The sequence below is a fragment of the Panthera onca genome, chromosome A3 (genome assembly GCF_046562875.1).
Source record: "Panthera onca isolate mPanOnc1 chromosome A3, mPanOnc1 haplotype 2, whole genome shotgun sequence".
Lineage (NCBI taxonomy): Eukaryota > Metazoa > Chordata > Mammalia > Carnivora > Felidae > Panthera > Panthera onca.
Genome location: NC_138341.1, coordinates 18,460,704 through 18,488,420, shown reverse-complemented (window position 1 = coordinate 18,488,420; position 27,717 = coordinate 18,460,704). Strand labels below are relative to the sequence as shown.

Here is a 27,717-nt window from a genome sequence, read left to right as displayed (position 1 = left end):
CCATTTCTATGGTAAAATTTACTTCAGATGAAGTACTCTCCAGTGATTAGGTCATCCAATTTTTGTAGCATATTGGGAAATGACCCTCAATTTCCTGAGTATAGCAAATGACCATCTTCTGCACAAACTGCAAATATTCTCCTGGTTTCTAAACAATTTGGGTCTCCATGTGATTTATCTGTCCACAAAGGGATTTCTTATTCTCCAGTCATCTGACATGGTTTCTGCCTTGGTTTATCTTCACCTGTCACAACCTATGGCTGGATTTCTTACTTATGGTGTTTCTTCCTCCGCCTACCCCCAAGTAGGCATATTAGTTGACTGATTATAGAATCACAAGGTTGGTTATAATTCCGTTTCTCCATCTGACTTTGAACTTAAGTGTTCCAATTACTTCGCTTGATCCTAATAAGTCAGTAGCGTGCTAATGCTTGCCTTGATATTTCTGAAATATACAGGGTGTGATTAGCATGGGACTGCATCATTAGAAAGCAAAATGAAAGCGGGCGAGCAAAATCATGGCTCGCATTTAAGCAAAGCTGCCTGTTGAGTGAACTCACAATGTTACAATGATCCTAGGGACACTATATGTATAACTAAATGTATATTGTATTTGGAAAAATCCTCTGACACTCTGGAGCCGTCTGTCTTTTGCTACTAGTAGAAAAGATCCTAGAAGGATCGGCCTGGCCCAATATACAAAGTTCAGAAGTCTGTTTAAGCATATATAGCTGAAGACATAAAGAATCCTTAAACCATAATAGGGTAGGGAAAAAAATAAAATGAAGAAGGAAAGAAGGAAGGAAAGAAGGAAGGAAGGAAGGAAGGAAGGAAGGAAGGAAGGAAAATCTTTAGTCAATTCTGCTGGATTGTACTGATATGTGGGGGCCATAAAACAAGAAAGCTTTATGGTAAGCCTGTTGGAAGAAAAAAAAAATACCCATGCATACACAGATATCAAATGGGATGCTAAAAAACTACACTAGCATCAGTGGTGCTGAGGCTATTAAAATTTTTTAATCCCTTTATATCTGTGTATAACCGGGAATAGTGTAAACTTTTGGAAACTAGCAGGAAAAAAAAGGAACCAGTTTAAACTGGGAATGATATACGGCCAAATCAATTGATAAATAAAAGAAAAAAAAGATAGCAGAACTGAAATTGATGCCAAAGATTTATAAGGTTGACTAAGTAAACAAAAATGGAATGGATCACCATGGAAATGCATGAATATTGAAATAGGCAAGATTTGAATAGACTAATGATACGCCTCACTTAGACTGACAGGTGTTGATAACAACTCTGACACTCAATCCACACCAACATCCACACTTCTAACATGTTTATTCCTAGAAAACAGGAGCTGATTTAAAGGTTCCTTTGGTAAGAGCTTCTAGAAAAAATACATTTTCTAAATCTTAAAGAGACTAACTCAATTCTCATCTACTTGAAAAACAAAAAAGGGTTTTATCTATTTGCTTGCTGGATATGAGGAGCTGCAGTTAGCAGAAGTCATTCTCTTGGGCTCCAGTCTTTGTTCCAAGAAACCTCTCACAAAACTGAATTCTCACTCTGGCTTATCTCCCACACTGAGTACTTGAAGTATGACCACCACTCATTAGAAACATAATTAAAAAGACACAACACTAGATCCCCCCCCCCCCCAAGCACATACAGATGAAAACCAATAATCCTTAATCTATTTGTTACCATAGCTACCATAGGATTTTTTTTTTTTTTTCAGTACAACTCTAGGTATTTCGTTTGGATTGTTGCTTGCAAATGAAAGTTGGAGACCTATAAATTTCTGTTAACTGTGTAGAAATGGGGAGACAGAAGAAAATGTTTCTCTTAATCACAATTATGGTTTATAAGATGCTTGTACAGAAAAGTTATTAAAATTGGTTAAATGCATCAGCCCATAAACCAATTTAAATGTCATTAAATTCATATAGAGTTTAAGGACACATATGCTAGTAATTACCTTATTTATAGCAGGATGATAAATCAAGTGCACTCAGAACAATGCATGGGACAGAGACTGTATTCATCAGTGGCACACAGCTCCATACATGTAGAAACACCTAGACTATGTGACCACTCATATACATGCATACCAACCAGCCCTTAAAAGTATTCACCTGTGCGTTACAGGGCAACGATTTCACCAGGTGCCAGGATGAGCAATCTGTAAAATTGTTCATCATCCCCCTAAGAGTGAAAAAAGTTACCTTTACACTCCCCCAATATCATTTTTTAAAACATCAGGAATGAAGTGGACTAATTAATTCTGCCATTCATCCTAAACCGAAATAATTCCTTAAATCTGCTCTCCTAGGGCTGAGCTGGACAGAAGACCACACAGCAAGGGGAGAAACTCTGTAGGGACCAGACAGATGACTTTAAAGAGACTGAAATTAGGGTAAATACAGCTGTAACCAGGACAGATCTGTCACTGCAAGAGGTGTCCAAATCCCGGCGTAGCTCGGCTGATGAGAGGCTGGAGCCTGTATCAGTGGAGCCTGACTGTCCCTGAGCTGACGAAGTGGAAGTTTCCCGGGCAGAAGCAGCAAGGCGTCCTCAACGGTCCGGTCCCTCCAGCGCCGAGGTCTCGCCTAATGCTACATAAATACCTGCGTCCACGATTCGCCCCGGGCGCGCCGCGGCGCCAGCACCGTAGGGCAGGGGAGCGTTTGCAGAGCAGCAGGGATGGTAAAGGCGGCGGCTCCTTACCCATCAGCATCCCCAGAGACCCGCCAGAGGACCCGCCAACTGACCCCGTCTGCGATTGGGTTCCAGAGCCCAGGAAAGACAACTGGCTTCTCGACTGGTGGACCCAGGCATCCGAGACTTGCTCTCTGAGCCCACCCCTCCTCAGTGACGGTTGGACGCAGGCAGGCAGCGCGTCCCCGCCTTCCCCAGCCAACGCAGACCCGACCTGCCCCCGGAGCAGCCTCGGACCTGCCCCGGCTCTCGGGCCCCGGGCGAGTGCGCCCCTCCCTCGGGGCCCGGGGCCCGCGCTGCCCAGCGCCCGCGCCCGCGCGGCGACCGCAGAAAACCCTCGCGCTCTCGGCCCGCTCCAGGCCACGGAGACACGGACGTGAGCCCTCGGCCACCCTGCACCCCCGCCGGGGTCGGGGCGCGCGTCCACACTCCCACATTGCACACCTCGGGGTCCACACTATCCCACACATAAACAACCCCTCCCCACCCTACACCACGTCCTCGTCCCTTCACCATCCCCGTGGGCTCTCTTTTCGGCGCCCCCCAAACACGCTGGCACCCATAAGGTGTTAAGGGAAGGGGGGTCACAACAAGGTCTGTGCGGGTTCCCTCCTCATGGTTTTTCAAGCTCCTCCACCTCGAAAGTTACTTCGGATTGAGTGAAGAGACCTGGTCCCCAAATGCGGGGTCTGCGGACGCGAATCGGCAAAACCCCAACCCGGCTTCCGGCTGCACAGAAGCGCGCGCCTCCCCAAAGGGCAGGGCGCGCGGCCGCCCCCGGGGTCCAGCCCTTCGGTGCCTCCTCCTGGCCCCCAGCCCGGCGCGGGCCCTGGGCCGCTCTGGGGAGGTGGCCTGGAGAGGAACGCGCACTGCCGGGCCCAGCCAGGAGGGTGCCGCGGCCGGGGTCACACTTGCCTCCAGCACCCCCGACCATCGCGACATTGGCCCTGGGCAGCCCCAGCGCATACACACCCGGGGGCAGGAAGTTTTTTTTTCTCCTCTTTTCCCCCTTGGAGCAGCGCAGGCGCAAGGGCTCCTGCAGCCTTGCGAGTCCAGACGCGGGAGGCTCCTGCCGCCGCCGCCGCGGGAGCCGAGCCCAGCGTTCCGGGTTCTCGGGCCCCGCTCCCAAGCCCGGCCCGGCCCCGCGCAGCCTCCAGGACCCAGGGTCCCCGGCGCCGCATCCTTGGCGCCCTAGCCTGGCTCTTACCTCCGGCCGCGCCGCTCCGGCCCCGGCCCGACGCGCAGAGAGCCGGGGGTCGCGGGTGGGCGCAGGAGGGCTGATGGATAGGGGACGGCGCCGGCGGGTAGCGGTAGCTGGGGCCGCTCGGGTCCTGGCCGGGAGAAACGGATCCAGGTCCACCTCCTCGCGTTCCTGCTCTCCGCCGTCTCCCCCTTTTCCTTCTCCTCCTCCTCTTCCTCCTCCTCCTCCTCCGCCGCCGCCGCCTCCCGGCAGCCCAGGGAGGATGCCCGGGAGAGGGAAGTCAGTCCTTCTGCCTGTCAGCCTGTGCGGCTACGCGCGGCGCGGCGCGGCTCTCACCGAGGCGGCGGCGGCGGCGGCGGCTCCGGCAGCATCGCCCCCGCCCTCTCCCCGCAGCCGCGGCGGCCGCGGGGCTGGGGCTGCTCCGGGCTCGGGGCTCGGGCTCCGGGCGGGGGCTGCGCTCAGGCGCGGCGGCCGCCGGGGCTGCGGGCTGGCGCTGCGGAGCCGGGGCCGGGGCTGGAGCTGCAGCTAGATCCGCGGCGGCGGGGACGGCGGCGCGGGGGCTGGCGCGGCCGCGGCGCGGGGACCATGCTCCCTTCTGGCTCGCTCCGCTCCGGGTACCGTCTTCTTTAGCTGCGAGGGAGGCGGGCTTCGGCGCGCAGCCAAGGGCGGGCGGAGCCAATCACGGGCGCCGGAGTGGGCGGGGGTGGAGGGTGGGGGAGGCGGGGCGCCCCCGGCCGGGCACCCGGCGCTGCTCCCTGGGCCCGAGGGATCCCCGGCAGCGGCGCGCCCGGCCCGGGCCGGAGTGCCGGCGGGTGTGTCCGTGCGTCCGTCCGCCGCCCCCGCCCCCCTCCCTCCCCCCAGCGGCGGCTCCCGGCGCGCCCGGCTCGGCGGCCGCGCCCGCTCGATGCGCCGTGCGTGGTCCCGGCTGCTCGGCCCCGGCCTCCCGGCCCCGCCGTCCCCGGGTTGGTGGACGCGGCCGAGGCGAGCTCCCCGGCTGCTCTCAACACCTGAGGAAACTGGCGGAAAAGTTTGAGAACGAAAAGTCCAATCGTCTTTCAGCTTCCGCCCTCCCTAGGACACTCCAGCCACGGAAGGGAGCAGGAATTGTTCAAATCTCCGAAGAACCACGACTAGCCCAGCCCGCCCGTCCAGACCACAGGCCCCCTCGTCCGTGCACTCGACTCTCCTCAGTGCACGCGGACTTTCCTGTTTACACTGACCCACTCGAATCCACTCGACCTCGCTGTTTAGTCAGCCCTTACTCAGGCCACACCAGCCTTGCTTGTCTACACCGACTTTCTCAGCCCCTTCACCTTTCTGTCTACACTTGCCGTCCACACAGATCCTAACGTCAACTCTAACAGGAAAGGTTTGGCTGGAGGCCCGTGGCAGCCCCCTGTGCGGACTTTTCCATTAGGCCAGAACATTCCATTTCAGCACCAGCCATCCCTGGTAACTCTCTAGCTCTGGTTTTTATTCCCTGACCTCTCCCTCCTCCCCTACCTCCCCCTCGTCTGGTTTTGAATTTCAGAGGAAATATATCCCCTACCCGCAGTCTAAATGTAATGTTTGTGGATTTCAACCTCCTCCCCCCACCCCACCCCACCCCACCCCCACCCCCACCCGGCTCTCCCTAGTGAAGCTGTGGATGCCTGAGGCCTGGGTAGCAATTGGGGAGGGGTGTGGTAAGGCGGGGAGCGGCGGGCTTCTGGGCTGGAACTGGGAGGAGCCAGCCCGGGGCGGGCTCTGCCGGGCCCCGCCCCCATCCGCTGGGGCCGCGGGAGCACTCGGTCCGCAAATCCCCTGCGCTCGGCTCACTCCTGTGATGTCTGAATCCAGGCCTCTGCTCTCCTTGGCTGTAAACTCAGTGCAGGGATTGTGTCTTCTTTAATATCTTGTGGGAAGCAGAGTACAGTGTGGCGGCTGATAAATAATAAATAATAATAATCTACTGAGGGTAGCAGGAGGACTGTCAGCGAAAGGGAATGAGGACACCAGGGAGATGGCACTTTGGTGTCAGAGTAACTGCATTTCCTGCAAGAAGAAAATGTGGAGTAAAGTTCTGGTGTGTGAAGCCTGAGGACAGGGGAGGGGACAAGGCAAGGCACTGCAGGAGGAATCCACCCGTGATGAGGAGGTCAGCTGGGCAATCCGGTGTCTCTTCAAGAGAGTGCCTGATGGAGGGTGCCTGGGAGGGGTAGCAGTGGGGGAGGGGGGAGTAGGGGAAGGAGAGCTTCCCAAGGGTTCTCAACAACACCTGAAGGGGAAGAGGTGGCTTGAATGCTAAGTTCTTAAAATGGTGTATAAAAAGTGATTGGAGAGTAATGTAGATAAGAAAATGGAGAAAAGGCATTAGTTGGGATTTTTTTTTAAAAGACAGGTAACAACAGGTAACACCTCAAGCAATGTAAGGCAAAGAAGAGGGGAACAAAGGCCCAGGGTGAGTTCTTGTTCATTCATGTTGTAGGAAGCCACCCTCTAAATGATCCACATGATTCACTACGTACGAGCAAAAGCAGGAATCCCCTCCGCGGCTACGTTCCGGAGCAGTGGCATGTAGGACAGCTGTACGAGTTATAGAAGTGTAGTCTGGGTGCGCAGGGTCTGGGGTACGTCGACTTCCGGCGATCTGAGGCACTCCTAATGTCTTACAGACAGTTTTGAATGATCTTCAAATGAAAGAAGGAAATACTCCAAGAGCTCTTCCATAGCTACATCTTTCTAGGTGAAGGTATGAGGATTCTCCCGGTTTGCCTGCTGACTTTATCAAAGGAAAGAGTCCTTGCTGAATCCCCATCTACACAGAAGAAGACAACTTTTGGTCTCTGTGATGCCAAAGATGTCAGTTCCAGAGTGTTGCAACGCCTCCAGGGCTCAAGGTAGATAATGGCTCACTGGGGGTGCCAGCTTGTCAGTAGAATGGGAAAGGATCACACAGGGCTTTTCTACCCTCCCTCCAACCCACCCTCCTTTCATCCCGAGAGCCTCAATGCAAATAAGGATGTCCAGGGTCTGAAGCCAAGATCTTCCTCTGCAGTGGGGCTCTCCCCTGGTGGGACTGTTCAATTTGGACATAGCTGCCTTTGAAGGCCCAGACATGAGCTCCATTTCACCTGCAGCACCGTTGTCCGTGTTATCGGCCCCAATTCCCCCAGGGTCTTGGCGACACATGCTGGACCTGCTTTGTGTAGTGTAAGGGAACTCCTATCTTTCTCCATAGATCTTGCTGATGTCTGGGATCTGTTCTGGGTCATTCACTGTCCTGCTCTGTCGTGTATGGAATCCATGGTTGGCAAGGATCTCGCTTCATGGTAAGTGGGATTTGTTGGGTGTTGCACATGGAAACTTCTTCTGCCTGGGTCCAAAATTTCTCCATGAAGCACAGGACCAGCCATGTGGAATGTGCTTCAAAAGGCAGCCCTCTCTGTCCTGACAGACATGCCCCAAGCTGGGCTCTGGGATCAGGACTAACGTGAAGGAGTGGACTTGTGGCGCACAGGGAAGTAGAATGGAATGTTCTAGAGCATCCATTCCCCTGTTATATGTGCCATCAGACAGGCCAGGGCTGTGCACTGGAAGGGCTACTACTGTCCCCCGGAGAGGCAGCAGAGGAAGCCACATCAGAACTGCCTCGAGCACCCACTGTGACTGAGATGAACTTCCCCCCTTATTTGCATTTATAATAGTAATCGCAACAAAACGATCATTTATTCGGGGACTACTACATCGTAAGCGTTTTACCAGATATTCTACCCACGAAATCTTGTTGGTCATCACAGCAACCTGTGGAGTTAGTGTTACCAGCCCCAAAAGCTGAGTCACGGAGAGGGTAGGTGATCTCCTGAAACCACATATCCCATAAATGGGCAAGCTGGAATTTGAGCCTGGTTGGTTGATTCCAAAGCCTCTGTTCTCTTCACCACACTCAACACATGAATGCAATTTCTTTTGTCATTAGCCTGGTGATTTTCCCTTGGAGTACACAGTGGATGCTGATTTTGCCTTTCTCAGCAGCTGGTCCTGGACCCAGACCTGGAAATCAGTCTTGGGATACAGAGGACTGAGATAGAAGAGGGAAAAACATCACTTTGATTGCTGGACACACAGGTCACTTGGAAGGGTGGACGCCTCATCAGAAACCCTCAGGTCTGAGAGGACATCTGTTTCTAGGAGTGTAGTGGGTGTAAACAGAGCAGGAGCCAGCTTTTCTGTTGGTTGGGATTTTGTATTTGCTGTTTTGTTTTTCTAACATTATTCTCCACTTAAACTACCCCCATTTGACATCAAAAGCATTCATAAATCCTATATAAGTCATTGCCCCTCCAGTGCTTAATCGACCCATAAAAATCTATTTAGCACCTACTGTGTGTCCAGCATTTCAACCCCATGGTGTTGATTAAAGCAGGAAGCAAGAAGTCACAGCTGCTGAATTTTCACTGTAGCCACCCTGCTTTTTGATGTGTCACAAAAGCACATGCTCATCATTCAATCAGCCGTTTGTTGAGGACCTCCTGCACACTCAGCTCTGTATTGGGTGCTCCAGAATACAGGGAAGATGTAATGAGACGGTTTGTTTCCCAAAAGGGGTTGAGGCAGCTGAATACCATACTTGGTTCTCGTTCTTGACAGAGGTTAAGGTAAGAGTGGTTGTTATCAAGAAACATAACTTAGTGATCAGTTGTGGGGAAAAGACTACAAGTGCTGTAGGGTCTAGGGGGTGCCTGGAAGAGCTGGGAGGGTCAGGATGGCTTCCTGGAGGAAGTCAGCCTCAGATTGGACTTAAGGAGTGAGGAGGTTTTCATGCGAGGCAGAGGAGCACAGACCAGCCAGAACAGAAGGCAGGGCCTGGGAGGGCAGAGGAGGTAGGATCCCTCAACTGGGGGACTCATGGTATGATAGTTTCTGCAACATGACTTGTTGTTAACAGTCATTTCCTTTGGGTGGAAATGATAGTGTATTTTCCTTCTCTGCCCAAATCAATGGACCATTAGATTCTAAGATTCAGAATAAAGCCAGTGATCTCTCTCTCTCTCCTCTTTTTTCATTCTCGATGGCAGGAATTCCGCATCTTTTTTTAGTACCATTTTTTTTTTTTTTGCAGGTGGCAGAGTGCTAATTAGAGCCACTAACAATTTTCCTGGGTGGTTCTGACTCCCAAACTGTCAGGAAACACTGCTTGGGCATTTTAAGAGAGCAACTGTCCCCATTGATGAAGAGATTCTTCAAACAAGGTGGTCAAAGAAATGGATTTAATTGTTCCTCCCTACATATTTATTGGGTAGTGAATTGTTGACCTTTTTCGATATTTAAGAAGGGGCCAGTGTTTTCCCCATGAGAGTGAAAAAAGAAAACCCAGAGAAAATTCAGAGAGTGAAATGATTGGTAGGATAGGTTGTAAGGAGAGTTTTGTTGGAGTGTTAGAGTATTCTTTGACTCACTGAAGCAGGTTCACTAAAGGGAAAATTCCGGAGACATGGGAGAAGGTTGCATCCTGATAGTTCTTTGCGTACACATATTTTTGAGCTGTTTTTGAGAATAAAGAGGTAAAGGGCCTGCCTGTTCCCTGTTTGACTCCAGAATCCACTGGTGCCACTGTCTTTGATCTCCTTCTGAGTTTTCAGTAGAACTTAGGGCTAGGACCATGTCATTAGTGTGGTCACTTTGAAGCCCTGAATTGGGCCAGAGGCAGGACAGTGACCGTCCAGGGCAGGTGACTGCCCTGCTTTGACTATCTCCAGGACACAGACCCTCATGCTCTCTGCCCTCTGCCGGGACTCAGGCTTCCCAAGAGGGCATCACAGTCCACATGGGCTATGGGGGGAGCACAGCCAGAGGCAGAGGGATCATAATTCAGAGCCTTTGGTAGCAAATCCCATTTTCATTAGCTATTTAATGAGCATGGTCAGGTCCACGGCTCTGACTCAGGAGTTATTGTTTATTTCCACATCCCCAGAGCTGAGGCTGCCTGTCATGTTCGCAAAAGCAAAAGGCAGCCCCTCCTCCAGGGGACAAGTTCACTCTTCTCCCCAAAGACAGAGGTGTTGGGAATGAAGCTCCACATACTCTTGGAATCTGAGATATTTGATGTATCTAATAGTTTCAGATATTTTGGAATATGTGACCCTGTATTTCATCTTCACACTTCTCCCCACTAATGTTTGTGAAGCTGCATACACTTTCTGTGAAGCGGGTCTGGGAGGAAGAATTTGTAGGAGGAGGGATCTGTGAGGTCATGTCCAGTGGAAACATGATTGTCAACACTTTGGCCCCAGAGGCTCTGTCCTCAGGGAACTGGAGGCAACAAGGAAGTAAAAAGCAATAGGGCCTGAACTCAGGGTACCTACAGAATATTTACTACGGGCCTTAAATATAGCCCAAAGTCAGTGATAACAATCATCATCTGGTCCGGGTGCGTCTTGCTGTAAGAAAATATGATATATGAAAATTCAAAATGATTTAACAGAAGGGTTTGCCAGTTTGCATTCCAAAAGGACGTATGGGCTTCCCTAAGTGAAGCTTTCCCCTTTGATACATAATCTGTGGCTGATTTATTAGAAATTCTGTTCATATCCAACTGGTCAAAAACACATTCATTTATTTTTATTTACTTAAGGCTTGTCACCTACTTACTTTCAGGTCTTGAGCAACTTACAGGTTAAAACATGGGGCAAAAGGAGACATTTAGGAAAGAAATAGAACAGACAGAATCCAAAGGGAGGAGGTGGGGTTAGAGACATCAAGCATACAAGATGAATGGGTTCTACAATTAGGCTCTCTAAGGAAAAAAAAAGGGCACATGTGCTAGGTTACCTGAAGGCACATTTGTATCAGGTAATAAAAGATGTTTTGAATAGAAACTACTTAAAAATCAGAGACTGTTATAAATTGAAGAATGTAGTATTGTTGAGATAAAAGGTTTCTCCTCTAGACTTTTGGAGACAAACGTGGAAAAGTGTAACACTACAGGCCTGTTATGTTAACATTTTTCACTACTTCTAAACCTTTGAAAAATATTTACCTGACGATTTCATTAAAAAAACATTTCAATCCTTTATAGATTTACTTATTGCCAATTCAGGGAAAGGGCTGCAAATCAGACACGTTTCCTTTAGGTGGCTGTGAATTTTCCTAGAAAGCAACAAGTATCTTCTGGCTAAAGTCTAAACCCCTGATAATGTCAATGTAGCTTTAGGTCAATTTCAAAATTAGCCAGAGAGTTCTGGCTAATGTAAAATTTCACTGAAAACAACCAGAACTTAAACATGAGAAGAGGTGGGTTAAAAAACCTAGGAGGGCTTGGAGGGAGTCAGAACAATATTTCAGATCTGAAATATTTTATACCAATCTGCAGATACACACACACACACACACACACACACACACACACACACACATATATATCTTAATGTTTATTTTTTATTTTTGAGAGAGAGACAGAGCGTGAGCAGAGGAGGGGCAGAGAAAGAGGGAGACACAGAATCTGAGACAGGCTCCAGGCTCTGAGCTGTCAGCACAGAACCTGACGTGGGGCTTGAACTCGGGAACAGTGAGATCATGACCTGAGCTGAAGTTGGTCACTTAACCGACTAAGCCACCCAGGTGCCCCCCTGTACTTAGGGTTTTAAAAGGGTTGCAGATATGACCTCGACATTATAATCAAGGCTCTTTTTCCTGGGAATGAAGATTAACATGTGGTTGTAGATGTGCACATGTTGTTCAAAAGCAACAGAGATGTTAGCTGGGGTGACAGTATATGAAATAATGACATAGTGCTGATGAAAATATCAACAATAGCTGATATTAGCTTAGCACTTACTATGTGCTGGACACTGTTCCAAGTCTTGAAATCTCCTTTTAAAATTGTTTCTTGTGTTCCTTACAACAAAGGATACGAAAATTGGTGAATCATGAGCCCAAGCATTTTAATGCAGACACATAAAGAGACAGGCAGATGCCCCTGTTGTCAGTATGGAATCTGATGCAACCCATGGGCGGATGGGAGATACAGCTGGCTCGTTCTGGACACATGCTTCAAAACCAGAATCAAAGTTGGATGTCCTGTTGTGCCTTTTCACGACCTAGGCATATAGCAGGTACCTGGCCCTGGAAAGCTCTGGGTGTACCTCTCCTGCCAGGGAAGTCTGACTGAAAAGACCCTGGAAGGTAAATTTAGAATGAGAGGGAGAAGCCCAACTGTATCAGTTATCTATGGCTGCATAACACATTTCCCCAAAACTTAGCAGCTTACACAGCATCTACCATCTTACCCAGTGTCTGATGGTCAGGAATCCAGGAGCAGCATGACTGGGTGGTTCTGGCTCAGGATTTCTCATGAGGCTGAAGCTACGGTTATCTGAAGGCTCCACTATGGCAGCAGGATTTGCTTCCAAGCTCACTTGCATGGCTGTTGGCTGGAGACCTCAACTCCTTGCCATGTGGCTTTCTTGATAGGACTGCCTCAAGACCTGGCATCCAGTTTCTCCTTGAAAAGAAAGTGATGAGAGCGAGCGAGCGAGCAAGAGAGAGAACACAGGACAGAAACTGCCATGTCTTTTATAACTTAATCTCAGATGGGTAATATAGACCAACAGAAGTTTAGTGTGAGAAGGGACACAAGGCTGTGCATACCAGGAAGTAGGATCACTGGGAGCCATTTTGGAGGCTGACTACCACTGCAATGGTCTTAGCCCCCATGATTTCCACACAGGGGATAAGTGGACATGGTAGGACGTATTTTACTGGTTTTCAGTAATTCAGGCTTCTGAAGGTCTACACAAAATCAGAGAATATGATGTGAGACTCCAAAAGGGAAGATGTCTCAAGAATTCTTATTGATAGAATTCTTACAGTATAATTGCAAGTGCTCTCGAAGAAAAATGATAAGGTGAGAGCAGCTGTTGATGAAAGCAGAGTGGCGGTTGGGAACCTCACCTTCGAGTGCAGCTGGCAAAGGAGAGAAGGGGCATCAGTTTAGTAGAGTCACATAGACTTGACGAAGTCTAATTACTGAGGGCAGCAACATTGTAAGGGTAACAAAAAGAGCTTTTCTTATTTGACAAGAGAAGAACATCAAGAAAGGACCTGACCAGTGATTGTGGGAAGTTGTCTCCTACTAAACATTTCTGTAGAGCAAACTCTTGCTGAGAATCACTATGTACCAGGCAAAGTGCCAGGTGCCGAGGATACAAAGATAATAATTAAGAAAAGGTCTCTGCCTTCGAGGATCTCCCAGTCTAACAGAAAGACACTCCTATAAACAAATGCCATACAGCAGGATCAGTGCCATAATGAGATGTAGTGCAGGTAGAGCAGGGACATTAGGAGAGATACTGCCAGTGCTACTTGAGGGCAGGCAGGTCAGGGAAGGCTGTACAGAAGAGATTACACTTGAGCTGAGTCCTGAAGGATGAGCAGGATTTTGCCAAATGAACAGTAGGAGGAAGATGAGAACAAGAATGGCCAAAAACACAGACGTGCGCAAGCAGGGCAGGCCGGAGAAGCTGCTGGTGTTTCATAAAATTAGAGCAAGGTGGAGAGTGCAGATGGGCTAGAGAGGCTCTGCACTGGGGGTGCACAGGGCAGTGTTGGTCTAAGTGGGGTCCTACACCTGGGAGGCTTCTGAAAATGCAGACTCCCGCAAGCCCAATCCTATGTCCACATCAACAGATTGTTCACCTTAACCATTTTCTCTTCTTCCTGGATTAGACTACATTTCCCAGTTTCCTTTGCAGTCAGACTATACTTCCCAGGCTCCTTTGCAGTTGGACTACACATCCCAGCCTCCTTTTCATTTAGACTATATTTCCCAGTCTTCTTTAGAGTTAGGTGCACTCATGTCAATGGAATATGAATGGAAGTAAATACGTGCCATTTCCAGACCTGACCCATTAATATCTGCCCCGAATGTTCTCCATTACCTTGTCCTTCTCTCCATGTAGATGAAGGTGAGCACAGGGATCTTGGAAGCCACATGTTGAAGAAGGCAGAGCAACAACACTGAGGAAGCCCTGGGTCTCTGCATTATTGTTTAGAGAGGGTCGCTCACTGATCTGAAACACCAATATTTGAGCTTCATGGGAATAAGAAATAAAACTCTATTGTGCCTGAGCAATTCTAAATTTTGGGGTTTGTTTGTTTTTGCAGCTAGTGTTACCCTAACTAATACAGCAGTTGACTTGACTTCTGAGAGAGGAATTCTCTGGAGAATCTGCCTTTTTAACAAGTACCCCAGAGAAGTTTGAGAGTCACTGATGTAGGGCAAAGAGGAGCCCACCACTCGTGAGTGGCAGACCAAGTAACATGATGCTATTTGCATTCTGGAATGGCAGTGAGAAAGCAGAATTTTACCTCTTTCTTCTTTGCCAAGGAGAGCAATCTACTGACTAAAAAGAAAAAGAAAACTGTGGTAAGAGAAAATTGAAGTTCAAGATGAGTAAAGAGATTATAACAAGCGCCAACCTGCTGTAAATGAGCTCAAGTCTCTTGGCCGGGACAAATTACACTCCAGGGAGTAGAGAACTCACCACTGACGCTGTAGAGTCTCTGCTGATAATCTTTAAGAAGCATGGAGACTGGGAGAGAAAATGGAACACTTGAGAAGCAAAAAATGTAGCTTTTCTTAATGGGGGGAGGGGATGATTCTGCACATTACAAAAGGGGGGCTATCCTACCCACGTCATTCAGCTGAGTATTTAAGGTTGATTTGTGAGCACATGAAAAATGGAGAATCCTCTAGAAGCCCATGTGGCTTCTTAAAGAGCAAGTCACAACAAGGTAACGATATTCCCAGTTTGGTGATAGGCTTGCTAGATTACTATGTCAGGGAATTGTATTAGTTAGGGTAGAGGCAAAGCATACCTCAGCTCAGTATTTGTCAAGGAATCTCATGAGAAATTTGTGCACAAGACAAAGCAAATTGTAACTTTAGCTGGTACGCATAGTAGGTGAATTTAGAACTGTTTCATGGCCATACCGGAAGATGCTGATCCACCTGTGTGAAAGTAAATCTCTGGTGAAAGGCCACAATCGTGGTTCCATCAGACACTTTTACTGGTGATGCAGACATAGATAACTTGGTGAATAGTTAACCAATCTTCAGGTGACATGTGGAGATTACATTAGTTGGCATAACAAGGCCCAAGGAATAGGCCGGGGCACCAAGATATGAGATGAAAGAGACAAATGGTAGGATCAAGCATGCGGGTCCAAACAATCCACCTGCACGGGTTCAGGGCTAAAGATGTAGTAGCTTCGGTTTGAGAGAAAAATATGGGAATGTGGCACCAATGGGCGGTGTGGTTCAGCTGCCTAAAGCCCAGAATGGACTCAGAGATTCGCTGTGAGGCCTCTGGGCTTAGCTGAGTCCTGTGTGCGGTTATCTGAAGGGTGACAGGAGCAGAGGGGCCCATGCAGGTTTCACGGGGTCTCTGCTGGGCCGATTTTGGGTCCATGTGAGCATGAACTCCCTGCAACCATCTTGCTGCTGTCCCAAGGGATGGGCTGCTCAGGAGACAGGAGCACCTATCAAGGGACATGACCAAGTGGAAAGAGAAAGTCCCTCAGCAGGACATCATGGAAGGAACGAAGGGTATTTGACCACTAAATAAATAAATAAATAAATAAATAAATAAATAAATAAAAAGTAAAAGTCCCTCCAAATATTAGTAGCTGCTAATACCGGCTGTCATTTTTTTTTTTTTTTTTTTGAGAACTTAAAACGTGCCAGGCCCAGTGCTAAGTGGGCTCAAAAGCTCTGTATTAGTTTCCTTTTGCCGCTGTAACAAATTACTAGAAAATTAGTGGCTTAAAACAATATAAATGGTTCTGGAGATCAGAAGTCCAAAGTCACAGTGTCTGTAGGGCTATGTCCCTTCCGGAAGTTCTAGGGGAGGATCCTTTCTCTTGCCTTTTTCGGCTTCAAGAGCCTGTCCACTTTCCTCGGCTTCTGGCCCCTTCCTGCGTCTTCAAAGTCAGCATACCGTCTTCAAATCTCTGTCTACCCTTCTTTCTCTCTGCTTCTGGTATCATATCTCTTCTGACCTTGATCCTCTTACCTCCCTCTCTGAAGGACCCTTGTGGTTATATTATTTTGGGCTCACCCAGATAATCTAAATTCAACTCCCCATCTTAAGGGCCTTAGCTTAATCACATCTGTCAAGTTCCTTTTGCCTTGCAAGGTACCATGCCCACAGGTTTGGGAGAACGGGACGATGACATCTCTGTGGGGGTGGGGGAATTCTCATTGTGTCGACCACGAGCTCGTTTTGTGTATATCGTCTCATTTAATTTAATCCCTCACTGTCTTGAAGATTTGGGCATTAGTTCCACTTAACAGATGGAGAATCAGAGCCGCAGGAGGGTTAAGTAACACACTGCACCACCGTAAAACAGTGCGGCTGGGCTTCGAACTGGGAGCTGACTCTAAAAGCTGGGATTGTTACCAGCCTGATGCTGCAGTGCATGTAATGTTATCATTCTTAGAGCCCATAATTCTGAGCACTAATAATCATTTTTATTTAATGGTGTTAATTTAGTGGTGACATTAATGCAGCTTGTTTTTCTAAAATGTCACCTAAGTCAGACATTTCCAGCGACTCTGAAATTTAACTGGCCTCCCCTGGTTTCTCCTCAGCATCCCCAGCCTGTAGCAATTCCCCCTCCTGGATTTTGTCACCTTGGGCCTCCTCAGCTACAGGAGTTTGGAACAGTGTTATTTTCTGAATTCAGATCTGACAATCTTTGTAGACTAAAGGTTACACAGCTGTAAAAGTTTGTTTTTAACCCAAAGTAACAGCATTGTCAGGGAGAGTGTAAAGAGATTCCCAGAAATGCAGGTTAAGAACCTAGCGATTCAGCAAGGCAGCGGGAGCAGCATTGCGGCGGTGGCATTTAGGTCCCAGGGCAGACGTAAAAGTGGCAGCATCTGGTTGAAGCCTGCTTTCCCCCAGCACTGGAGCTCAGTCCCTGCAGCGATGGGCAGTGGAGGTGTCTCCTGCTCAGGACTTCTGGGCTGGAACATTTCTTTCAACATCTGAACATCCACAGCCTCATCCACCCCACTGTGAAACTGAGAGAGAGAGAAGCCAGTGGCCCTGTTTACACATGAGACCCCGAGGCTCAGAGCTGTGCGCCAGGTCACCTGACCAACTCGTGGCAGAGACTGGACCCAAAGTCAAAGGTCCTGGGTTCTAGTCCTGGCTCTGCCACTAGCTGCCGCTCTGGGACAATGAGTGCAGCAATGAGCATGTCATGCCTTTCTCTGGTCATCTTTCCAGGGTACTCCCAGTTGACCATTAGGAACACAGTGTGTCGTCACTGTCTGCACCCCACCTGTAGCCAGTTCTCACTGTGCTTGATGGTGCCAGGCTGGGCCCTGGGTCAGAGCTGAGTTGGGGTGAGCTGAGCCTAGCCTGGCTGGAGAGAGGCCCCGGGCACATGTCGGGGAGGGGGTCTCCGACGACACCAGGAATTATTTGCCAGCAAGAGATTCCACAGGGTAGAGGAAGGGCTTGGCTGGGGGTGGACCCTGTGAACTGACTGGGATGCTGAGCCGTGGCTGTTTGGCTGGAGAGGACAGAATGGCCCCAAGTCCATGGGGTCCAGTTCTATTCAATTGCTGGGACCCAGCTGGCCCTCCTGGCACGTGGTTTCTAGACGGTTCATACAGCAGTGTGATGGTGGCTTTTATCAAGCTTATGCAATAAGGGTGGTGTTGATTGAGCACCTTAGAGTCTAGAAGGAGAGGTTTTGAATAAATTGTTTATGCACCGGGCTAGAATGGACAGAAACTGCCCTTACTAAAAACCTATTTTATGCCTGGTACTGGCTGGGTGTTCACTGACCCTTAGTGAAACATTTCCCAACAGGAGGCTTGATTTCTTAAAAGTAACATTCTGTTGCTGACTTGCGCTCTTTGTTTAGCTTGTGGTCCACTAGGATTCTTAGATCTTCTTTTCTCCACACTTGCACCTACCTTTTGTATAGTTGCCATCTTTCCCTGGAATATTTCCTTCTCAACACTCAACATTCCTATGACAAAAGGGTGGAGACAGAGGAAATAATTTTTTAAATGTTCAGTCGATTTTGTTTTTTTCCTTTTTTCTCCCAAACAGTTCTATTGAGTTATAATTTACAGACCATAACATTTACCCATTTTAAGTGTGCAATTCAATCAATTTTAGTAAATTTACAGAGATGTGCAACCATCACCACAAGCCATTTTAGAACATTTCCATCACCAGAGGGAATAATTTAAGGGCACAATACAAGAAATATGGGTTTATTCAACCTGCTTGAACATGCATTTCTGAAATTATTGTACTTAAAATCTGTCAGCAAATTTTGAGTTACTTCATGGTATACTTTTGCAAAAAAAGCAAAATGAAGTGGAAGGAAGAATTTCTGTGCCTGAAATCTTAAGAAACCATTATCCATTTTGCAGATCACTTCATTAATAAACAGATTATTACAAAAGTAATTATTTTAGAGATGGCAAGTGCCATTAGCTAATACTATGTTGTTGTCTACTGGGACTTATAAAAAGTCTTTTTAATTTGCTCTTCAGAAATCACTTACACCCACAAAACCACTTCAGTCAACGAAATACATCTAGGTATGGGCAAACCTTAGTTACCATGGCAAAAACAACTTTATCTTTTTACCTTTTTAATTTGCTTCCAGTGAGATTTTCTTTCCTCCCCAGAAATCCCTATTTTTGGAAGGTCTTGTCTGGTGAAGCCCATCCCTCTGTAAAAGCGGCCACCCCTCTGGCATGGAAGGCACCATTCAGCAGTCTTCTGATCCTTTAGGGGTGACACATACACTCAATAATGAATGCCCGGATGGTTTTGTTGTAAGTACCCATTTTTGAAAGCCCAATAGTTAGAAGATTCAGAATTGGCTGCTGGCTCCTCTGTTAGGTACCTTTGCTTGGATGGGCTGACCTCTCTAATAGGAATTATTGGATGGGGTAAACCCCTTTTCTTCTAATCTTACGTTCTGTCCTCCTTATGCTATGAATCCATTGAACACAGAGAATGGTTTATCCCCAAGTAGAAGAGAAATCATTCTTCCAATAAAGGCATAGGAAAGGCACGATCCTAGGTTGGAAGCTCTTAAAATGCTCTCAAGTTCTATTTGTAAGAGTGTATTGGGGTTAAACGCTGTACTGCTGTCTGATTTTTGTTAGAAAGAGACAAACACCCAGAAACAAAATTGCATCAGAGACTTACTTAGTATTTATTTGTAAGATTAAAATATGAAGTCATTATACATTCAGAGAAGTGCACAATATTAAGGATGCCTCCTGATAAATGTTTACATAGGGAACACACTCTGATCAAGACAGAGAACACTGCACACAGTCCTAAAGTCCCCATGTGCCCTGCCCAGCATTCCCTCCACAGGGACACTCTGTTGACAGAGTAGTCAACATCTATCTTCTGTCAAAAATATATTTGTGTTGCCATATAAATGGAATCACACAGTTCAGTAGACCCCTCTTCTCCATGGTTTCACTTTCTGAGGCTTCTATTTCTGTGGTTTCAGTTACTCAAGGTCAACTGGTGTCTGGAAGAAGATAATCCTCCTGACATACCGTTAGAAGGTCAATAACAGCTGAATGCTACGTCATAACACCTACATCGTGCCCCTCATTTTATCTCATTACATGGACATTTCCTCATCTCATATCATCACAAGAAGGATGAATCCAGTACAATAAGCTATTGAGAGAGAGAGAAACAGAGAGAGGGAGAGACCACATTCGCATAACTTTTTATTATAGTATATTGTTATTACTCTCATATCTTATTATTAGTTATTGTTATTAATCCCTTAATGTGCCTAATTTATAAATTAAACTTTGTCATAGGTATGTATGTATAGGAAAACAAACATATTACATGTAGGTTTGATACTATCCATGGTTTCAGGCCTCCACTGGGGGTCTTGGAACATACCCCTGAGGATAAGGGGGAGGACTGTATGTATCTTTTTGTATCTGACTTTTCTCACTCAACATAAGCATCTGTGAAATTCATCTATGTTGTTGCCTATAGCAGTAGTTTAGTTTTTACACTGTTGTATATAGTATTTCCATTGTATGACGATACTATGGTATAGTTAGCCTTTCTATTATTGAGGGACATTGGGGTAGTTTCTAGTTTTGTTTTGTTTTTTCCTAGTTTTTATCTATTAGGGATAGTGTCCCTATAAACATTTCTAAAAACCAAAACAAAAAAGATTATTTATTTATTTTGAGAAAGAGAGAGAGAGAGAAAGTGAGTAAAGGAGGGCACAGAGAGAGAGGGAGAGAGAGAATCCCAAGCAAGCTCCATGCTGTCTGCACAGAGCGCAACATGGGCTTTGATTCCATGAACCACGAGATCATGATCTGAGATCAAGAGTCAGACACTCAACCGACTGAGCCACACAGGCTCCCCTCTATGAACACTTTTTACACATTTTTCTGTGCACCTAGGTAGGCATATCTATTAGAGTAGAATTGCTGAATCAAGGGAATGCAATGTTTAGTTTTAGTGGATAGGATAATTAAGACTTTCTAATTATTCTTGTGTCGATATTTTCAGGTTTTGATTTTATAAAAAGAATTTGTCCATTTCATCTAAATTATAAAATTATTGGCATGAAGTTATTTGTAGTTATTTTCTCATTGCCCCTTTGATGATTGTGTGAATTTCTAGGGATGACACCTTTTTTCATTAGTGATATTAATAGTGTGTTTCTTTTTTTCTTGATCAATCTTTCCAGGGATTTGTAAATTTTATTATTCTTTTCAAAGAACCAATTTTGACTTAGTTTATTTTTCTCTATTCTATATTTTTTCTACTTCATTTTTGCTCATATCTTTATTATTTCTTTCCTTCTAATTAATTTACCTTATTTGATGTTGTTTTCTAACTCCTGGAGGTAGTCACTAGATCACTGATTTTCCACCATTATTTTTTTCTAAAATATATATTTAAAGGCCTAAATTGTTTCCTTAGGTTTAGTTGAAGCTCTATGATACAGATTTTTGACATGTTTCTTCTTCATTATTATCCAGTTCACAGTATTTTCTAATTTCCATGGAAATTTCTAATTTCTGATTTGGCTTGTGAATCATGGGTTATTTGGAAGTGTTGTTTAATAATTTCCAAACATTTGAGGATTTTAAGTGTTTCATATTATTTCTAGGATTTTTCCCACTCTATTAAGAGGACAAGATACTCTGTTTAATTTCAATCCTTTGCAATTTATTGACATCTGCCTTGTTATTCAGAATATGGTTTATTTTGTTAAATGTGCCATGAACCCTTGAAAATAATGTAATCTGGGGTGCTTGGGTGGCTCAGTTGGTTGAGTGTCTGACTATTGATTTCAGCTCAGGTCATGATCCTGGGGTTGTGGGATCAAGCCCTGCATCAGGCTCTGCACTGACATCATGTTACCTGCCTGGGATTCTCTCTCTTTCTCTCTCTCTGCCCCTTCCTCCCCCCCCCCCCCCCCCGTAAATAAATAAACATTTAAAAAATAATGTAATCCTGCTCTTGTTGGGTTCAGTGTTTTACATATGTCAACAAGGTCAAGTTTGTTTATCAGGCGGTTCTAGTCCCCTTTATCTTGACTGATTCATTGTCTGATTAGTCTATCAGTTGTTGAAAATGGATTTGAAATCTTCAACTATGCTATTGGATTTACTTGTTTTTCCCTTTAGTTCTGTCTGAGCTCTGCATGTTTTAAGTTTTCTTTTCAGATACATACACATTTCGTATTATTAAATCTTCCTGTTGAATTGAATTTTTGTTATTGTGAAATGCTTCACTTTATCTCTGGGAATACTTCTTGCCTTAAACTCTTGCTTTGTCTGATAACAGTATAGATAAGCCAGCTCTCTTTTGGTTAGTGTTTCCTAGGCATATTGACTTTCAATATTTATGTGTCTGTCTTCCATAAGCAACATATAGTTGGGTCTTGCTGTTTTGTCTTGTTTTTCTGGTCTGACAGTCTTTTCATTGTAATTGGATAATTGAGTCCACTTATGTTTAACAAATTCCCAAATTTTTTGCTGTTAATCCTATCATCTTATTATTTGTTTTAAATTTGCTTTATCTGGTTTTTGTTCTTGTTTTCTTTTCTGCTGCCTTCTTTTAATAAAATGCTTTTCAATATTCTAATTCCTCCATTAGTGTGTTAGTTATAAATTCTTTTATTATTTATTTAGTGTTACCCTAGGGCAGGGGTTGGCATACTTTTTTTTTTTCTGTGAAGAGACAGATGGTAAATATTTTAGGTGTAGAGGGACGTACACAGCCTCCGACTCCCTCCTCCCCCTCTCATCTTTCCCTCCTCCTCCTTCTTCAACTATTCTTTAAAAATGCAAAACCAGGGCACCTGGGTAGCAAAGCTGGGTTAGGGGATTAGATGGGTTAAGCGTCTGATTCTTGATTTTGGCTCAGGTCATGATCTCATGGTTTGTGAGTGAGTGAATTTGGGCTCCACATCAGGCTCTGCGCTGACAGTGCAGAGCCTGCTTGGGATTCTTTCTCTTTCTCTGCCCCTCCCCCCGCTGCTCACATGTCTGCTCTTTCTCTTTCTCTCTCTCAAAATAAATAAATAAACCTTAAAAAATTAAAAAATAAAAATGCAAAACCATTCTTAGCTCCCAAGCTGTTTAAAATAGGCTTTGGGCTGGATTTGGATGTGGGTGATAATTTGCCTAACTCTGCTATAAATACGCCTATAAATATGCCTTCACAGAATCTACTATTCAGTTAATAATTTTACTACTTCCTGGACAATATGTGGACCTTACAACACCTTAATACCATTTACCCAACTCCATTGTTCCTTTTCTCCTGTTTTGGTCATGTATTTTACTTCTTTATACATTTGAAATCCCATAAGACATTATAATTTTTATTGTTTTAAATAGTCAATACTCATTTTGATTTGCTCTTATATTTACCACATATGGTGCTCTCTATTGCTTTCTGCATTACTTTTCTTTCAAGTGGGATTGTTTTATCAGAATAACTTCCCTTAGTATTTCTTTTCATGTATATCTATTGATAATGCATTTTCTTATTTTTTATTTGCTTGGCATTTTTATTTGTCTTCATTTTTAAGGGTATTTCCACTGGATGTAGAATTCTAGACTGGCAGTTACTTCCTCCCCCTCCACAGCCTTTTAGCTCTGTCATTCTATTGTCTTTTGGCTTCTATTGTTTGTGTACAATGGGTCTTATTACTGCTCCTGTTGAATTTTTTTCTCCCCTGACTATTTTAAGATGTTTCTTTTTATCTTTATGTTTTTGAAGCTTTACTATAATGTGCCTTTGTGCAGTTTTGTTTGATTTTGTGTGCTTGTGTTTGTTAATGCTTCTTGAATCTGTATATTCTTGGTATTTGGCTCTTCAAATACTGATCCTGGCCCATCTGCTTTCCTCTGGGATTCAAATTCCACACATGCGGGTTGTTTTCACTATATCTTTGTTTTCACTGTATCTTTGTTTTCACTGTATCTTTGATGCTCTTTTCCTCTTTCTTTTTTCTTTCTCTGTCCCTCTTTTTGTGTATATATATATATGTATATGTGTGTTTAATCTGTTTTCTTCTGTTTCAATTTGAATATTTTTCTACTGATCTATTTTCCAATTTACTAATCCTCTTTTCTGTTGTGTCTAATCTGCTGTTAAACCTATCTCTTGCTTATTTATTGAATCTTAGTTTTAGTTATCAAATTTCCCAGATCTAGAATTTTTGTTTGCTTCTTTTAGAATGGATTCCAGGTTTCTATCTTTCCATCTACTTGTTTGAATATATTAATGCTAGGTTTATAGTCTTTGATAACTACAGTATCTGGGTCACCTATATGTTTTTCTACAGTCTTTTGTTTTTTAATTTGGTTTTATTTCCTAGCAAGCTGTATAATTTTTGATTGAATGCTAGATATTGAGAATGAAGAATTACTGAGGGTCTGGATAATTTTGTCTTCCTTTGGAAAGGAATTTTTTTTTTTTCCTAGCAGGCAGAACACCTTGATCCTGTCAGGAATTGAGATACTTTGAAGCTGGATTTTAGGCTTTGTGAGGGCTGGTCTCTGCCTGGCTTGTCTTGTCTCTTAGGGTATAATCCTTCATCTGTCTCAATAAAAATCTAGGTTATTCATGGCAATGTCTTCTCTTTGGTGGGCCCTAAACATCAATATTTTTTCTCCTTAGGACTTGGAGACTGCTCAAACTCTGACTGGTTTTTCAGCCTTTTAGAAGCTGTTTACTGCTTAGTTTCTTGGCTGCTTGCCTATCATGTGGAAAGTTTAGGAATGAGAAAATTCCTTGAGGGGAAATCAAATACAGAATGCCTGGCTTATTTCTATACAGGCTTTTTCTCTAGGATAAGGGTTCCCTATGTTCTGGGTACCCCTTGAGAACTGGCAAATGCCCGGAAGGGAAAACATGAGGGAAACTTAGGTTTTACTCACTGCATTTCCCTTTTCTCCAGAATCTTGGCATCTAAAGTCCTGCCTGCTTTTAATCTCTGATGACTTTTAACAGCTATTTTATGCAATATATTTAGCTTTTATAGTTGCTCTCTGTCAAAGACTCTAGAGATTTATTGTTTGTTCGTTTTTGAATTTTGAGATTCATATTTTATTTACAAGCAAATGAAGGATGTCTCCTAATGGGCGCCTGGGTGGCTCAGTCAGTTGAGCGACCTACTCTTGGTTTTGATTCAGGTCGTGATCTCATGGTTTGTGAGTTTGAGCCCCACATCAGGCTCTGTGCTGACAGTGTGGAGCCTGTTTAGGATTCTCTCTCTCTTTCTCTGCCCCTCCTCAGCTGGCTGTTGCACTCTCTTTCTGTCTCTCAAAATAATAATAATAATAATAAAGGATGTCTCCTGTAATGCTAATATGGGACAAGAAGAGTAATATGAAGAAGTAGTTGCTGGCTCCACAGTGATGTGTGAAAGGAGCCCATGCCACTTGAAAAAAAATTTTTTTTAATGTTTTTATTTATTTTTGAGACAGAGAGAGAGACAGAGCTTGAGCAGGGGAGGGGCAGAGAGAGAGAGGGAGACACAGAATCCAAAGTAGGCTCCAGGCTCTGAGCTGTCAGCACAGACAGTGGGGTTTGAGTTCGACATGGGGCTCGAACTCACGGACTGTGAGATCATGACCTGAGCTGAAGTCAGACGCTTAACCGACTGAGCCACCAGCTGCCCCAGCCACTTTTTTTTTTTTAAACAATGGTTTTGCCATTAAAAAGGGGGAAAAATCCACATGATTTCTTCATGATGCACATATGAAAGAATCAAAATAAAAACGAGTTTTCAAAACTCTACAGTTTCCAGTCAAATATGTGAGGTGGCCAGAATGTCATTTTCATTCAGTGACTGCCCCTCCTCCCCAAGAGCAATAGCCTCTGAACAACTAACCGACTTAATGCTCATTGAGGGTATCTGCCTGAGGAATGGAGAGACCCTGATCCTTCAGAGCCTGGTCTGCTCCTCTACCCTTTGTTCTCCCAGGATTTCTTCAACGGACACTTGCCGGCGGGGCGTGTCGCTCTGCATTTCCAAGTCTGTTTCTCTTAGTAGGACCACATTTCCTCTTCTGACCACAAAAATCCCTTGAGGAATATCACTGTACTTTTTTACCCAATAAATATGCTCCAAAGTCTGAAAGGTAGCACTAAATTAGCAAATTTATCAATGCTTCTTATAAAACTGATAAGTGTCCTTCTGTCTCAAAGCAAGATCAAGTGCTTTTTGTCCACGTCCTTGGTGAGCCTGGTGGTGCTGGGCCTATAGTTCATTCTGAGCTGAGATAAGACTGTAGTGTAGAGTGGAGGTGAGCCAGCACATCTAACACCTCCTTCTTTCTACCGCAGTTACCGCCTGGCAAGACTGGGACAGGAACCCTGACCAGGAATAGCATGTCTGTCCCAGCTTTTAGCAGCCAAGGCCTACTGGAAACCCCTCTAGAGATTTGTTAGTTTTTTACTTTTTAAAGTTTATTTATTTTGAGAAAGAGACAGAGTGAGTGGGGGAGGGGCAGAGAGAGGGAGGGAGAGAATCCTAAGCAGGCTCCATGGTGTCAGCACAGGGCTCGAACACACAAACCTTGAGATCATGACCTGAGCCAAAACCGAGCTGAAAGCTTAACTGACTGAGCCACTCAGGCACCCCCTAGAGATTTATTTTTAAAAGTGGTTTCCAGGACATGTCCCAAGGCCAGGGCACCTTAACTATCTCTTGCATCTTTTTGAGACACCGCCAACTGGGGGCTGAAAAGGTCTTTTGGCTTCTTCAACACCTTCAACAATAAATTATAAAACTCTATTGAATATGGGGGCTCCTGGGTGGCTCAGTCGGTTAAGCGTCCGACTTCAGCTCAGGTCATGATCTCGCCGTCCATGAGTTCAGCTCTGCGTTGGGCTCTGTGCTGACAGCTCAGAGCCTGGAGCCTGTTTCGGATTCTGTGCCTCCCTCTCTCTCTGCCCCTCCCCCTCTCATGCTCTGTCTCTCTGTCTCTGAAAAAGGAATAAACCTTTAAAAAAAAGCTGTATTGAATATAATTTGTAAGTATTAACCACTTTGTATTTTAAAATTCAGATTAATGTGCCAAGTATGATCATTCTCAATCAGATCACTCAGTTTACTCTAACACTGATTCTTTGTGAAATAAAGCTTACCATCTTTCACTATATATTGGTGTGAGGCATTCCATTTCAAACTTACACACACACACACACACACACACACACACACACACACACACCATACATCATGCCTCTTTTGGACCTTCTGTGAACCCTGACCTGAGCTGATATTCTGACTCTGTTGTTACATCACAATATGACCATGGTGAAGCCTCTTTCAACTCCTGGCCCTCAATTACTTTATTTAGAGTATGAGGTAGGGGTGGGGAGTGGAATAGGATCATGCAGGGGCTCACAGGGTCCTTGTAGCCTTGGTAGTCAATCTGTCTTCTATGATTTGGTTTGGGGAATCCTTTGTGGAACAGTAGGACACTTAGACTGATCAGAACAGTGGATCCTTACTCAGACCACAGACCTCACTCCCTTAAATCAACTAGTCTCATGGCTGAGGGGCCATTCTCCCTGGGACATGGGGGCTGAATGGATGAGCTGGAGGCTGTGTTCCTGAACAGACAGGCACCCTTGGCAGTGGGCCTCCCGGGAAGCCGCACCCTCATGTGAATGAGAGAAAACGTCTCACACTAAAGCTAGCCCCCCTCCTTCACCTCCCACCAAACCTGCATCTTTCAACTACCTCAGCCAGGGATTCCACACTGAGAGGTGGTTGCTTCTCACGCTTGTTCCAAATGTCTCCCTCCTGTTCTTCCCGGGTCTGCCATCTTGTAAGAAATCTATGAAGAAGATTAACCTCTCCTCTGCCCAGAGATAGTTTTAAAATCTTTGGTTTAGGATTAGCCCCTGTGCTGCCCCAGAGCCTGTTTCCTCCATCCCCTGTCCAGCTGTGTATCATGGGATGTTGACATGGCTGCTTTCCCAGGCTCCCCTGTCAGCGGACTTCCCTTGGGTTTCATCTTAATGTTTATTTATTTTTGAGACAGAGAGAGACAGAACATGAACGGGGGAGGGTCAGAGCGAGAGAGGGAGACACAGAATCTGAAACAGGCTCCAGGCTCTGAGCTGTCAGCACAGAGCCCGACGCGGGGCTTGAACTCACGAACTGCAAGATCATGACCTGAGCCGAAGTCGGATACTTAACCAACTGAGCCACCCAGGCGCCCCTCCTTGGGT

General features: G+C 45.5%; 1 protein-coding gene and 1 pseudogene across 3 annotated transcripts in view; both read right to left on the bottom strand.

Moving 5' to 3' along the window:
- Positions 1–4,045, bottom strand: part of KLHL29 (kelch like family member 29) — a 310,010-nt gene extending 305,965 nt beyond the window's left edge. For all 3 annotated transcript variants that reach the window (XM_060649762.3, XM_060649761.3, XM_060649760.3), the window contains exon 1: positions 3,932–4,045. The gene's annotated coding sequence lies outside the window, so the exon portion shown is untranslated. The remainder of the gene's footprint in view (positions 1–3,931) is intronic.
- A 21,322-nt stretch (positions 4,046–25,367) lies between these two features.
- On the bottom strand, positions 25,368–25,743 carry LOC132687609 (U6 snRNA-associated Sm-like protein LSm1 pseudogene; annotated as a pseudogene).
- Positions 25,744–27,717: the final 1,974 nt, after the last annotated feature.